The following is a 15,853-nucleotide window of genomic DNA, read 5'->3' as shown; positions in this document are numbered from 1 at the left end:
TGCCACTTATCAGCTGTGTGACTGTGGGCACGTCATTTAACTTATTGGTGCCTCACTTCCCTCATCTGTAAAATGGGGATTCAGACTGTGAGCCTCACGTGGGACAAGCTGATGACCCTGTATCTACCCCTGTGCTTAGAACAGTGCTCGGCACATAATAAGCGCTTAACAAATACCAACATTATTATTATTAGTCTATTTTGCTCCTGGCCCACGTGTTCCTGTCTGTGCCGTGGGCATCGCACCTTGGAACCCCCTTCCCTGTCACAAAGGGGTCGGGCTGAAGGGTTGTGTGTGTGGGGTGGTGGGCTGTGTGTTGTGGGGCAAGGGCACAGGGAGAGGGCAGTGTGGCTCAGTGGAAAGAGCCCGGGCTTGGGAGTCCGAGGTCATGGGTTCGAATCCCGGCTCTGCCACGTGTCAGATGTGTGTCTGTGGGCAAGTCACTTCACTGCTCTGTGCCTCAGTTCCCTCATCTGTAAAATGGGGATTAAGACTGTGAGCCTCACGGGGGACAATCTGATGACTCTGTGTCTACCCCAGAGTTTAGAACAGTGGTCTGCATATAGTAAGCGCTTAACAAACACCAACATTATTATTATTTTCCCGCTCGGGTCCCTCACCTCCCTCCAGAGGGGCGGAGCGGAGCGGGGCGGGGCGGAGAGGAAGCCGGGCCGCTTGGCCGATCGGCTGAGGTTATTGAAGCCGGCTGGCGGCCACGGGGACTCGAAGCTCTCCTGGTCAGGTAACCCCGAGGGGGGGAGGCCTGGCCTGAAGGGCAGGGGCTCAGGGAGAAGGGGGCCATGGGTCAGGAAGGGGGCAGAGGTGGAGGGGACAGGGAGGGAGGAGAGGATGCTGCGAAGGAGCAAGAGGGAGGGCAGAGGGGGCAAGAGGAAGGGAGCAGGTGGGGAGAGGAAGCAGGGGGTGAAGGGGCAAGATGGAAGGGACAGGGAGGGGAGGGAAGGGGTGGGGAGAGGAATGAGGGAGGGGGAAGGAGGTAAGGGGAAAAGGAGGGATGGGAAGGGGCAAAAGGGAGGGAGCAGGGGGTGAGGGGGCCAGATGGAAGGGGACAGGGTGGGGAGAGGAATGAGAAAGGGGGCAGAAGGTGAGAGGAAAGGGAGAGAGCAGGTGGGAAGAGGAAGCAGGGGGTGAGGGGGCAAGATGGAAGGGGACAGGGAGAGAAGGGGTGGGGAGAGGAATGAGGGAGGGGGCAGGGGGTGGAGGGCAAGAGGGAGGGGAAGGGGCAAAAGGGAGGGAGCAGGGGTGAGGGGACAAGATGGAAGGGACAGGGAGGGGTGGGGAGAGGAATGAGAAAGGGGGCAGGAGGTGAGGAGAAAGGGAGAGAGCAGGTGAGGAGAGGAAGCAGGGGGCGAGGGGGCAAGATGGAAGGGGACAGGGAGGAAAGGGGTGGGGGAGGAGGGAGGGTGCAGGGGGTGAGAAGAAAGGGAGGGAGGGGAAGGGGCAAAAGGGAGGGAACAGGGGGTGAGGGGGCAAGAGGGAAGGGGACAGGGAGGAAAGGGGTGGGGCAGGAATGAGGGAGGGGGCAGGGGGTGAGGGGAAGGGGCAAAAGGAGGGAGCAGGGGTGAGGGGCAAGATGGAAGGGACAGGGAGAGGAGGGGGGGAGGAGAAAGGGAGAGAGCAGGTGGGGGAGGAATAAGGGAGGGGGCAGGGGGTGAGGGGAAAGGGAGGGAGGAGACAGGGAGAGAGCAGGTGGGGAGAGGAAGCAGGGGGTGATGGGGCAAGATGGAAGGGACAGGGAGGGAAGGGGTGGGGGGAGGAATGAGGGAGGGGGCAGGGGGTGAGGGGGCAAGAGGGAGGGGAAGGGGCAAAAGAGAGGGAGCAGGGGGTGAGGGCCAAGGGAGGGAGGGGACAGGGAGGAAGCAGGGGGTGAGGGCAGAGGGAGGGAGGAGACAGGGAAGGAGCAGGTGGGGAGAGGAAGCAGGGGGTGAGGGGACAAGATGGGACAGAGAGGGAAGGGGTGGGAAGAGGAATAAGGGAGGGAGTAGGGAGTGAAGGGACAAAATGGAGGGTAAAAAGGAGAGGGATAGGGAAGAAGGGGGTGAGGGCCAGAGGGAGGGGAAGAGAGGGAGGAGACAAGGAAGAAGGGGCAGGGAGTGAGGGAGGGGATGGGGAGAGGAAGCAGGGGACAGGGAACAGGGAGGGATGGAGTAGAGGTCAGGAGTTAGGGGCTGATGAGACATGTGGGCCGCCTCCTTTCTAGTGGGGAGAGCCTAGAGCCCCGGCCCACTGGATCCCATTTCCCCACTTTCAAACATCTTCTCTGTCCAGTGTTGTCGGGGAAACAAGAAGGAAACACACAAACAAAAGGCATGAAGAACTCTAGGCCCACCACTCCCCTCAGCTGCAACGCAGTAGGCCACCCCTCGTGGCTTTCATCCCCTTCCTCTCAAGCTAGTGTTACTGTAAAGAGGCGAAGTACCTGTCCCTTGTGAATTAATGTGTGCAATTTTGTTTCTCCCAAATGTCAAAGAAATGCAAGACTAGAGAGAAAAAATGAGTCCTTCCCACACCATGATGCCTGTTCCGTTTGGAGGTAAGACTCTTGCATTATTACAAGGTCCTGTGAGTCAGAGGTACAAGAAGGCAGGTCGCATAGACTTCGGTGTTATTAGGGCATTTTTTTGGATTGTATGTTTATTTTATAGAGACTGTTTCTGGGGGCGTGCAGTGTATTCGAAGAGAGGTTGCAGAATACGTGGTGTGGTGACGCAAACAGATTTTCACCTAAATAAAACGTGAACATCCAGTGGAGATTTGCAGTTCCCCCTTAATAAGAATTAAAAACAATGGCACTTCCCAGGCGCCCAAAAAGACTTGTGTTTTCTGGTTACGAGAGGATCAGATTGTATTTTTCAGTAATTTACTGGTCGCAACAGCTTTCAGGAAACAAATATAGCAGTTAATGTAAAAGTGACCTTATTTGGAGGTATACCTGTCCACTTGTTTTGTCTCGATGTAATCGGTTTTATTTCCAAACTTCCCTTTTTGATTCCTTTAAGACAGACAACACTTCTCCACATTACAGATCACCCATGAAATTTCTTGAGTGAGTATTTTCAGAATGAAAAGGGTTTTAAGCTTCTGTTATTGCCTTACAGTGGGTTCTATCAGTGTATTAGAAATTATAAATATGACTCATAGTTCGTTATCATCTCCCACACAGCACTAATGTACATATTTTTATACTCTGTTGCTCTCCTTACCTGTAATTTATTTTAATGTCTGTCTCCCCCCCTAGGTTGTAATCTCCCCCGGGCGATGTTTGCTATTTATGCTATTGAATTCTCCCCAAGCACGTAATACAGTGCTCTGCACATAAAGTGCTTAATAAATACTCATGATTACTTTCATATGATCAAATGTATTCTCTTTAAAGACTGTCTTTTTTGAAAGGATACAGTTTAGGTTATTTTAAATTCAGTAGTTTAGATTTTAGTATTGCATCTATTAGTGTATGGCTAATACTTTCATTCATTCATTCAATAGTATGTAATGAGCGCTTACTATGTGCAGAGCACTGTACTAAGCGCTTGGGATGAACAAGTTGGCAACAGATAGAGACAGTCCCTGCCGTTTGACGGGCTTACAATCTAATCGGGGGAGATGGACAGACAAGAACAATGGCAATAAATAGAGTCAAGGGGAAGAACATCTCGTAAAAACAATGGCAACTAAATAGAATCAAGGCGATGTACAATTCATTAACAAAATAAATAGGGCAATGGAAATATATACAGTTGAGCGGACGAGTACAGTGCTGTGGGGAAGGGAAGGGAGAGGTGGAGGAGCAGAGGGAAAAGGGGAAAAAGAGGGTTTAGCTGCGGAGAGGTAAAGCGGGCGTGGCAGAGGGAGTAGAGGGAGAAGAGGAGCTCAGTCTGGGAAGGCCTCTTGGAGGAGGTGAGTTTTAAGTAGGGTTTTGAAGAGGGAAAGAGAATCAGTTTGGCGGAGGTGAGGAGGGAGGGCGTTCCGGGACCGCGGGAGGACGTGGCCCAGGGGTCGACGGCGGGATAGGCGAGACCGAGGGACGGTGAGGAGGTGGGCGGCGGAGGAGCGGAGCGTGCGGGGTGGGTGGTAGAAAGAGAGAAGGGAGGAGAGGTAGGAAGGGGCAAGGTGATGTAGAGCCTTGAAGCCTAGAGTGAGGAGTTTTTGTTTGGAGCGGAGGTTGATAGGCAACCACTGGAGTTGTTTAAGAAGGGGAGTGACATGCCCAGATGGTTTCTGCAGGAAGATGAGCCGGGCAGTGAAGTTAAGAATAGACTGGAGCGGGGCGAGAGAGGAGGAAGGGAGGTCAGAGAGAAGGCTGACACAGTAGTCTAGCTGGGATATAACGAGAGCCTGTAGCAGTAAGGTAGCCATTTTTACATAGCTTTATTTTCTAAAAGGTGAGCATTATGATTTAGTAAATAGGATGCTAGACTCAAAAACATCAATTCCAAACTTAGTAATAACTGTGATCTTTGTTGTGTGCTAAACACTGGGTTAGATACAGGATAATCAGGTCATATGCCATCCCTGTCCCAGATGGGGTTCACAGTCTAAGGGGGTGGGAGGGAGAACAGGTATTTAATTCCCATTTTATAGATGAGGAAACTAAGGCACAGAGAAGTTAAATGACTTGACCAAGGTCACACAGCAGGCAAATGGCAACAGCAGGTCCCTGACTGCCAGACTTGTGCTCTTTCCATTAGGGCACACTGCTTCTCTGTTTCAATATTGTCTCTTCTACTAGCTCAGACTCTCGTTAGGAAAGTGCTTAAGGTATGTGTTTCATCTATATATAAAATGGAGAGAATGATACTTGCCAAGCATTTAGCTAAACTGTTTGTAGGTGTTAAGAAAAGCTGTTTGCAAAATGTCTTCAATTCTCTGAAGACAAAGTACAGTGAAATCCCATTAGTGAAGCCTGTGATTTTTCACTGACTATACCCCTGCTTTCCAGATTGTTTAATTTTATCTGACATTGGCATATTAAATGCCAGCAGAAAAAGTAATAGAAAAATTATTTTTCTACCATTTGTATTCATCCTTATTACCAATGATATGTATTGAGCATTTACTATGTACAGAACGCTGTATTAAGCACTTGTAAGAGTACAATGCAACAAAGTTGGCAGACATGTTCCTGCTTCACCATGAACCTTTCTACCTCTACCTGATATTTCCTCTGTCATTTACTTTCATTGTTGATTCAGCTCTACCTAGTCCAGTGTCATTTGGGAACCAGTGTAGCTGAACAGGAGTCACTGATGACTTCTTTTGGTGTTCCATCCTCTTGCCTTTGAGGGCTCATCTGAGAGGGCCCGTTCCCAGCTTCACACACACCCTTCTAGAGCTCTTAGAGGGTTATGGCCAGGTAGACCATGGGTTAAAAAAGCACACAGCCGGCAGGGTATGAGGCAAAAGAGTTGTTTGCCTGGGGGCTGAGGTGAAACACATTCTGGGGGGATAATGGAGTTAGTATGATGTAGATCTACATCATTGTTATTGTAATGGTACTAGCACACCTTCCCCCCTTGGAAGCCCTACTGAAAGCTCACCTCCTCCAGGAGACCTTCCCACACTAAGCCCCCCTTTTCCTCTGCTCCCCCCCTACCATTGCCCCAACCCGCTCCCTCTGCTCTACCCCCCTCCCCACCCCACCCCACCCCACAGCATTTGTGTATATATTTACATATTTATAATTATATTTCTATTAATTTTTATAAATGATGTGTATATAATTCTATTTATAATGATGCTACTGATGCCTGTTGACTTGTTTTGATGTCTGTCTCCCCGCTTCTCAATTGTGAGCCCTTTGTGGGCAGGGATTGTCTCTGTTACCAAATTGTACTTCCCAAGTGTATAATACAGTGCTCTGCGCAGTGAGCACTCAATAAATATGATTGAATGAATTGTTAAACCCTTACTGTGTGCCAAGCACTATTCTAATTGCTGGGGTACAAGTTAATTGGGTGGGACACAATCCCTGTCCCACAAATCTAAATAGGAGGAAATGGGATTTAATCTCCATTTTATAGATGAGGTAACTGAGGCACAGAAAAGTGAAGTGGTTTGCCCAAGGTCACATAGCAGACATGTGGCAGAGCCAAGATTAGAACCCAGGTGCTCATTCCAATAGGCCAAGTTGCTTCTCTTGCTTCTCTAACATTCCTTTCCTCCCCTTCCTCAAAAGACAAACAATATCCTTACAGACTTCCCACACTTACCCTGTATTGCTATGTGTAAATTTCCCTCGCCCATTTCCAGAAGAATATAAATATTATGGTATAGTTTATTTGTATCAGAGGGATTTCAGACTGTGACTCCGGGTTACTCTTTGAAACTGGAAAACCATGCTGAGAATGTTTTAGCCCCTCCAGAACCCTCCACAGTTCTGCTATGGGGAAATGCCACCTTCAGCGGAATTGAGTACAATTATACTCTTGAAAGCAAAAAGCATAGAAGAGAGAATGTTGAACAGAACCGTGGAGAGCAGTATCCTATTGTAACCTATTTTTTTGGTGTTTGCTGGGGGATAACTGAGATTATTAGTTTTTCTGACCCTCAACCATAAAATCATACGGGTATAGCCAAATCATCAAGTTTTTCAAACTATTCAGGCCAAGAACTCCCTTTATCCGTAATGTGAGTTCCAAGGGACAACATACCTTAAAATCAAATTTCACTTATGATGTGTGATTGACTTTAATCAAATCCGGATTGTAAATTATATTGTTTTCCTTATATAGAGAGCCAAAGTTATTGCATAGCACTGGAATATAGGAAAGAGGTGACATTATTTCAACCAACTGTAATCAGAAACAGAATATACAGTATGCGAATTGATTCCCCTCCAAAGTCTGTTCCCTGATCCTGGGGCAAAATTATTGGAATAAACACATTTTGAAAATGTACAGCTTCAAAATGTATATATTTCTTAATTTAGTGCAGTCTCTTTTAAGCTACAGTTGTTAATTTTGAAAATTTAAGTAATAGCTCCAGAATGTCTTGTTCTAAAACTTGATTATGCCAATTTTAATAAAGTTTGTACCCTTAACTGCCCAGGTTTACTAAATGTCCTTCAGTGGGAACAGAGATTATTGTAGATTAAATAAACTCATCTCATATCTATGCAAAAGTGTGTTTTCTTACCAAAATTAAGATTGTAGAAAGCCAGTTAGAAATGAGGTATAATTTCAAAGATTATTCAAAATATTCATTTTTGATCCATTTGATCCACTGTCTCAAGGAAAAGTGTAGAGGAATTGGAAAATCTCTCAAGATTCAGTAGTAACGTATAATTAACTCTGCAACTAAGAAGGAAACCATGGTTTATGTAGATTTTTAGAAGTTTGCAATTTTTAACCTTCCTATTTCCATGAAGCAATTTTTTTGGGAAAACTAGTGTATAGTGTTGTCGTGTCAAATCTTGCAAAGGTATCTGTTATTCATTCAATAGTATTTATTGAGTGCTTACTATGTGCAGAGCACTGTACTAAGCCCTTGGAATGTATAAATCGGTAACAGATAGAGACAGTCCCTGCCCTTTGACGAGCTTTCAGTCTAATCGGGGGAGACAGACAAGAACAATGGCAATAAATAGAATCAAGGGGAAGAACATCTCATTATGTAGTCCAACAATGTAACCTTAGCACTACACAAGTAGATTTGAAAAAGCCAAATCTAATCCTAAATCCTGCCCATTTTGAGTGTTTTTGTTGCAGCTGCCACCTCCAAATGAGACTGAGTGCGTCAGTGTCTGAAAACTTCAGTCATGGAACAGTATGTAATATGTTGCTTTGGTGCCCTAGAATTAAGGAAAAATATGCATGTTCTCACTTAAATACACTGTGCCAAAAATAAAAAGCCTCAAGATGACAATAGAATATTAAAGAATTGTTAATATGAACAGGAAAGAGAAAACCTACTATTTGTTAATAATCCTCTAGGATCAATTGAATAACAATTTTACATTTTTATTTAATAACTAAAAATTATAATTAAAATTGAATAGGTCTAGCCCAGAAGGACTCTGAGGACTGCACATAAAGTGATAAGGTTTTTCATGGTATTTGTTAAACACTTACTATGTGCCAAGCACTACTGGGCTAGATACAAGATAATAAGTTCGAGATAATAACATAGGGCTCAGCGTCTAACTAAGAGGGAGAGCAGGTTTTGAATCCCTTTTTTGTAAAGGAGGGAACTGAGGTGTAAAGAAGTTAAATGATTTTCTGAAGGCCTTAGCAGACACTTGGCAGAGCTAGTATTAAAATGCAGGTCCTCTGACTCCCAGGCCCATGCTCTTCCCACTAGACCATGCTGTTTTGAAAAAAATTGCAACTTTAGTGTTGTTAATTAACGTGCTTTTTAACTAAGCACTTATGTGTTAGAAGATGATGAGCAAAGTGAAGATGCCCTAAAATTTGGGTGAATTAAGACTAATTTGGATGGAAACTTGTGAACATACTGTCAGGAAATTTTCGCCAACTAACCTTTAAGGTTTTTTCATCTTGAATTCCTATTATTCTAAGCAGAACCAATGTGCATTGGGAAGTAAATATAGCAGTTGGGAAATGTCCTTATTTAAAGTAATTAACTATTCTCAAGGATTAAAAGCAACATTTTGTCTTCTAGTTGTTTCCTTAAAAATGATTTTTCTTAGACAGGATTAGTTAGTTATATTTACATCAAACATTCCACTGGTTCCATCTGCTTATTCTACTTCAAGCCACACAAGAGAAAGTGAATCTTGAAATTTTAAGCTCAAATTCCCCAGAATTATTTTCCTCATTGGCTTTTAAAAGGGAAAAAATGAGATTATTTGAATCCAAGATACACATAAATACTTAATGACTTTTGCAAACTGAATGTATTCCATTTTGTCCCCATGTGCAATTCAACTAATAGGCAGATGTCTAGGGTTTTTTCTTTGTACACTCTTGCTTAGATGCTTTACTCTCCTTTCCTGTTCTTCAGATAATTTAGAAAAAATACCAATGGGGAAGAGAACACAGGAAGTTTTTCTTCAATAGATACCTTTATCTTTCACAGTTACTAAGTTTGAATTTTCTGTAGTGTAAGAATAAAGCAACTTCCTTTGCAAAGCTTCTGTGGGTGAGGTATTGCAAATATAACATCAAACCCTCCAATCAATTATGAAAAGTTATTTTGTTCTCTTTGGGACTTTGAGATATTAAAATTTTATCTAATTTCAGTTAAGCAGAGTGGGTAAACATATTAATTGTGTTTTTCCCAGTTGAGAAGATAGTAGTAGTGCGTGGTTTAACACTGTATTATTGAACCTCTTCAACTCACACCTATAAACCATATGTTATGATGTACACTTCCTTGTTCATTGTTATACAAATGTGGCAAACATTAATAAAACACATTCGGCATAAAGCATTTCTCACTCTGAGTAGCATTATCCTTTCTGAATTTGAGTTTTTAAAGCTGTAAAACTTAAGAATGTTTTTCATCATTGGTAAAAATCATAAACTTCCATTTTAAACTGCATCCTTTTCCTACCCAGCTACCAGAATGGATTCAGTCATTCAATCATATTTATTGAGCACTTACTGTGTGCAGAGCACTGTACTAAGCGCTTGGGAGGAGTACCCTAGAACAGTAAACAGACACATTCCCTGCCCACAACAAGCTTAGAGAAGCAGCATGGCTTAATGGAAAAAGTCTGGGCTTGAGAGTTAGAGGTCATGGGTTCTAATTCCGGTTCTGCCACTTGTCAGCTGTGTGACTTGGGGCAAATCACTTAACTTCTCTGGGCCTCAGTTACCTCATCTGAAAAATGGGGATTAAGACTGTGAGCCCCACCTGAGACAACCTGATAACCTCATATTTCCCCCAGCTCTCAGAAAAGTGCTTGGCACATAGTAAGCACTTAATAAATACCATCATTATTATTATTGGGAGTGGAACACAGACATCAATACAAATAAATAAATTACAGATATATGCATAAGTGCTGTGGGGCTGGGAAGAGCTAATGTAGGGCAACATTACTGACTCAGCTGTGGCTTAAACCAAATCTACTGGATCTCTGAAACAGCAGGAAACCACACTACATCCTGGTGATTTTCCATCGTAACTCTTCAGCCAAGTCAGGTTGGACAATACGTAGCTGGAGGCAGTGTACACTTGTCTCTTGGATAAAATATAAAAAGGTAATGTCAAGCTATTTAAGGTCTGTAAAGAGATAATTATAGTAATATGTGCGCATGCTGCATTGTAAACCACCTGAAAGCAGAGAGGTTTTCCTTGATGGAGGATTTTTGGAAGGGGAGAGATAATGTGAGCAGAACAACATTTTAGGAAGATGATCTGGGCTGCAGAGTGGAGAGTAGCTTGAAGAAGTGGGAGGTTGAAATCAGGGAGACAGATTCACGCAGGGATTCCAGAGCTGCAGTTCTGAATGTCTGGCTAAAGAGGTCCTGCAAAATATAAATCAAACACTGAGCAATTACTGGGTGCAGAGCACTTTATTAAGTAAATTTTGTATGTTTTTATGTGTCACTATATAATTTAATGTAAGATATGGGATATCATTTTATATTGCCAGTATATCTTATTAAAACATCCATAATTATATTAAAATCCAATCTGCCATTTTTATCAATAAATCATATTTATTGCACATTAACTGTGCTTAGGGTACTGTACTCCGCTCTTGGGAGAGTACAGTATAACAGAGTCGGTAGACTCGTTCTCTGCCCACAGCGATCTTACAGTCTAGAGAGGGAGGCAGACCTTAATATAAACAAATAAGCAAAATTATGAGATCAAGCTACAGTGAGATGATTGGCATTAGAGGAGCAAAGTATACAAGCTAAGTTGTAGTAGCAAATCGGGAAGGTGAGGGAGGAGGGGGCAAGGTGATTGCATGCTTTAAACCCAAGGTAAGAAATTTCTGTTTGTTGCGGAGGTAGATGGGCATCCACTGAGGTTCTTGAGGAGTAGGGAAACAGTGGCTTGTAACTTAACCTCATCTATCTCATTGCCAGTCCCTCGCCCATGTCCTGCCCCTAGCCTGGAACTCCCTTCCTCCTCGTATCCAACAGACGTTCACTCGCCCCACCTTCAGAGTCTTATTAAAAAGAGATCTCCTCCAATATGCCTTCCCTGACGAAGCCCTCATTTCCTCTTCTCCCACTCCCTTCTGCACACTTTATTAGCCCCTCCTTCAGCCCCATAGCCCTTAAGGACATATCCATAATTTGATTTATTTATGGATGATCCAAGAGATTCAGGAGGCAGAGAGGTCAGCCGTAGGCAAGGCGGGATAGGAGAAGTGCTTGGATTAACTTCGTAGCAGTTTGGATGAAGAGGAAAAGGTGGATTTTAGTGATGTCGTGAAGGCAGAAATGACCGGATTTGGTTAATTGAATAAGTGGGTTGAATGAGAGATTTGAGGATAATGCCAAGGTTAGGGCTTGTGAGATAGAGGATGATGGTGCCGTGTACAGCGGTGGGAGAGTCAATGGGTGGGCAGGTCTTGAGTGGCACTATGAGGAGTTCTGTTTCGGGCACGTTAAGCTTGAGCTGTTGGCAGACCATCCAAGTAGTGATATCTTGAAGGCAGGAAGAAATATGTTCTACATGTTTTAAGCCTGAATTATAATCGCAGAATGGCTTCATGATAATTGAAAGGGATTTTTAGTTAAACACTTTGTTTAGCTTTGTTGCCAGAACTGTGATAGTATTTTTTAAATTAGAAAAGAGACTTCTATATGGAGGCTTTACCATATCTAATAACCTCAGGCCCACAGAAGAGTTGATGTGGTCCTACGTGAGGAGGCCGAGGCAGTAACCTAATCAGAAAAGGACCGGCGCTTGAACCAACTGGCACCTGTTTAGATAGAAAGGAGGGAATGGATCTGAGAAGTATTGTGGAGAACCAACCTGTAGAATTTAGCAGCAGATTGCATGTGAGAGTTAAAACATAGTGAGGAGTCAAAGATGGCACCAAGGGTGCAGACATCTGATGGCGTAGTTGAAGAGGAGTGGATTTAGAGGGAAGAGGGGAGAAGAAATAGTAGCAGCAGATGCTCTGATGGTCCCTTCTCCACCACACTGAAGTCCGCTGCCTGTGAGAGAAGCTGCCAAGCCCTAGCACTGTAGGAACAGTTCATCAGCTGTTGGGGTGGGGAATTCTCAAGATTGGGAAGACTGTGACTTTGGCTGCAGTTCTCTCTATTACGACTCTTTGGCTCTGATCTGTGAGAAGCCTAAATGTCTAATCCTCTAACCACACAATATCTTATTGCTCGCTGTTGATTTTTAAAATTTATTGTGTGGTGTGTGTGTTTATTGTATTATCTTTATGTAATCGTCACTCGTCCCCTTTCCCTTCACTTATTCTTAGACTGTGAACCTCTTGGTAGCCAGAGACTGTGTGTCTAGTTTTCAAACTTGTATTTTTTTCCTAGTGATTAGTATAGTGTTTTACACACAGTAGGTACTTAAAAAACACTATCATTACTATTACTACTACTAGAATGAGATTATTTCTAGATATATTCTGTTTAAACTGCTTGGTCTTGTCTTATGCTGTCGAGTCATTTCTGACCCATAGTGACACCATGGACACACATCTCCCAGAATGCCCCACCTCCATCTGCAGTCGTTCTCGTTGTGTAGTCATAGAGTTTTCTTGGTAAAATGTGGTAGTGGTTTAGCATTGCCTCCTTCAAGTAAACTTGAGTGTCCGCCCTCGACTCTCTCCCATGCTGCTGGTGCCCAGCGCAGGTGAGTTTTGACTTGTAGCAGATTGCCTTCCATTCGCTAGCCACTGCCCATGCTAGGAATGGAATGGATATGCCTCTGCTTGACTCTCCCTCCCATAGTTGAGACTGGTAGGGTACTGGAAACTCTCCAGGTGTGAGCCTGAGAGGGGTGATGCCTTGGAGGCATTAGGATATGCAAGTCTGAATTGTAAGAGAGGTTGGTGTTAGATAGGTAGATTTGTGAGTCTTGTATATTGAAATGATAGCTATGCAAGTCATGGAGAGAGTGAAGAGACAGAACCTTGAGGGGGTTCACACAATTAGGGGAAGTGGAAAAAGAGCCAGGGAATGAGACTGAGAAGGAGTGATGAGAGAGGTAGGAGGAAATTTGGAATAAATTAATCTATCATATTTATTGAGTGCTTACTGTGTGCAGAACACTGTATTAAGTACTTGGGAGAGTATAATATAACAGAGTTGGTAGACATGGTTCCTGCCCACAAGGAGCTTATTGTCTAGACAGGGAGACAGACAATGTAAATGAATTATGGATGTGAATGGATATGAGTACAGTAGGGCTGCGGGTCGGATGAAAAACGATACAAATCTAAGTGCGGGCATGATGCAGAAGGAAGTGGTTATGAAGGCTGAGGGGAAGGAGCCAATGGAGATTGAGAAGTTAAAGGTGATTAAGACTGGAGAGAAGAGTGGGAGTAAGAGTTTTTATGAAGTGAGAGAGAGAATGGGGTCAGGGCCCAGTCAGCCAATCAGTGGTATTTATAGTGTGCTTACTGTGTACAGAACACTGTACTATGCTCTTGGGAAAGTTCAGTTCAATAGAATTGGTAGGCACGATCCCTGCCCACAAGCAATTTACAGTCTATGAGGGAGATAGACTTTAAAGTGAATTATAGAGAGAGGAAATAATAGAGTATAAGGATTTGTACATACCTGATGTGAGGCTGGGATGAGTATGGAAGTGCTTAAGGAATACCTAGCCAAATGCCTAGGTCGTGCAGAAGGAAGGATGGATAAGAGAAAGAAGGGCTTAGTCAGGGAAGGCCTCTTCCCTGAGATGTGAAGTTTAGGAGAGTTTTGAAGGTGAGCTTAGGTAGAAGGAGTAGACTTTGAGGGTTGGGGGCAATTGCAAAGGAGAAGTTAAAGGAGGTAGGAGTATAAGGACATTGGAATGTTGAGTTTGGGACTCAGAGAAGTTCATATCTGATGTCTTTTGCCAGTAAAGTAGTTGATGATGTCATCAGGGGTTAAAGAGGGAGGAGGTGGGGCCACTGTGTAGAAAAGTTACTCTTTGAGTAGAACAGAATAGTTTGACTTTTTCACTTCAGAGATTACTGTATCATAGTCCAAACCAAGCAGTGCCTTGAAGACAATAAAAATTAATGTGTTCTGAAAGCCTGGGTAATGTGTGCAACATGAGCATTTGTGGAACAATTCCCAGACAATTCATGACTGTGAACTACCTCCCAGATGGGCAATTTTCCTTATGTATGTTTCTTTTGTAATGTGGGAAAATGGTTCCAGTACAAATATGGACACATTTTCAGGCTCCGTCTGTGTTGGTCTGGCTAGTTAGAAAGAACTAAGAAATAAGCTGTTAGCCCTAAGCAAGATGATTCTGGCTTCAGCTATTTTATCATTTGATAAACATAAAAGTGTTATTTTGTTTGTGAAAGGAGACATTTTATTCTAGCAAGAGTGTTTTTAAAAATCTGTATAATGGGCTTGAGGTTTAAGAGTGACTAAAGGAGTTGCTGTGTCATATATCCCCTTGGCTCTCTTTCTCTGCTTTCAAAAACTTATTACCACCCCCGACACACACACACAGGCTTCTAAGAGACCACTGTGGAAAATGGATCATGGATAATGGATTTGTTTGGGGTGCTTGAGACCAAGAGGTATATAAGCCAGTAGAACTTACTACAGAAGGGGTAAGGTTCTCTCATTCCCCTTGTTTTACTGCTGCTTTTAGTATCTGTAGTAGTATTTTAGTATTTAGTTGCTGTAGCAACTCAGTCATCAGTCCAATACTAGGTGCTGTGGGATTTTATTTGTGTGTATGTATATATACATTCTGCTGTCTTCCATCTAAAAGATGATGTTATTGAAGGTGAAATTCTATCCATTTGTGTAGATGAAAAGCCACTGTATAACTACCATTTCATTTCCCATTCAACCAATCAGTGGCATTTATAGAGCACTTATTGTGTGCAGAGCCATGAACTAAGCACTTGGAAGAGTACAATAGAATAAGCATACACAATCTCTACCCTCAAGGAGCTTGCAGTCTAGTAGGGGAGATGGACATTAAAATTAATTACAGGTGGGGGAGGGAATTGAGTGTGAGGATATATATACAAGAGCTCTTGGGGTGATAGTGAATCCGATTTGTACATTCCAAGCGTTTAGTACAGTGCTTTGCACATAGTAAGCACTCAGTAAATACTATTGAATGAATAAATACTTGGGGGATATGGACTTAATGACTTAGAAGGGAGTGAAAGTAGAGAGGAGAGATGAAAGATTAATTGAGGAAGCCTTCCTGGAGGAGATGTGATTTCCATAGGGCTTTGAGGATGGGGAGAACAGTGGATATGAGAGGGAAGTGCAGCCGAATAAAGATTGCCTTTTTCTATGCTGATGGATTTTCAAATTTGTCTTCCGGCTTCCAGATTTCTCTGAGGTCTCTTTTCAAGGAGAGCAATCTTTCTTGATTGTCATGATCCAGGCTGCTCTGTCTGCTGCAGTTGTAGGCAGAACTCTCAAAGTTTACAGCTAAAAGAAAGACAAGGTGATATTTCACTGTTCCTCCAATCCTACAGCAAAACAAGAGAGATCAAAAAGGCATAGAGAGCTAGAGGCAAGTTCTTGTTCAGTTTTGATTAGCTTTAATTTGTTTGGGTTGGCTTGTCCTTTTTCAATATGAGAGCATCAGGTTGCAAAAAAACAAATGTATAAGATAGTTCCTGCTATGTCCTTGTTCTTCCTCTGGTTCCCACTATTTGTGAGCTATTTTTTCCTGTCTGTCTCTCCATTAGGTTGTAAGCTTCTTATAGAGATGGGAATATGTATCTTCCTTTTGGTTTCCTCAA

General features: G+C 43.4%; 1 protein-coding gene and 1 non-coding gene across 2 annotated transcripts in view; one reads left to right on the top strand and one right to left on the bottom strand.

The window, feature by feature from the left end:
* Positions 1–675: 675 nt before the first annotated feature.
* The window catches only part of TC2N (tandem C2 domains, nuclear), a 53,975-nt gene continuing 38,797 nt past the window's right edge, over positions 676–15,853 (top strand). Inside the window, exons 1-2 of the mRNA XM_029058889.1 lie at positions 676–742; positions 2,489–2,551. The gene's annotated coding sequence lies outside the window, so the exon portion shown is untranslated. The remainder of the gene's footprint in view (positions 743–2,488; positions 2,552–15,853) is intronic.
* On the bottom strand, positions 12,776–12,913 carry LOC114817424. Its single transcript, XR_003765283.1, has one exon. It is a non-coding gene; the product is annotated as a small nucleolar RNA SNORA7 (small nucleolar RNA).

The sequence above is a fragment of the Ornithorhynchus anatinus genome, chromosome 1 (assembly GCF_004115215.2).
Source record: "Ornithorhynchus anatinus isolate Pmale09 chromosome 1, mOrnAna1.pri.v4, whole genome shotgun sequence".
Taxonomy (NCBI): Eukaryota; Metazoa; Chordata; class Mammalia; order Monotremata; family Ornithorhynchidae; genus Ornithorhynchus; species Ornithorhynchus anatinus.
The sequence above is the reverse complement of the archived record's forward strand: the minus strand, read 5'-3'. Positions and strand labels throughout refer to the sequence as shown.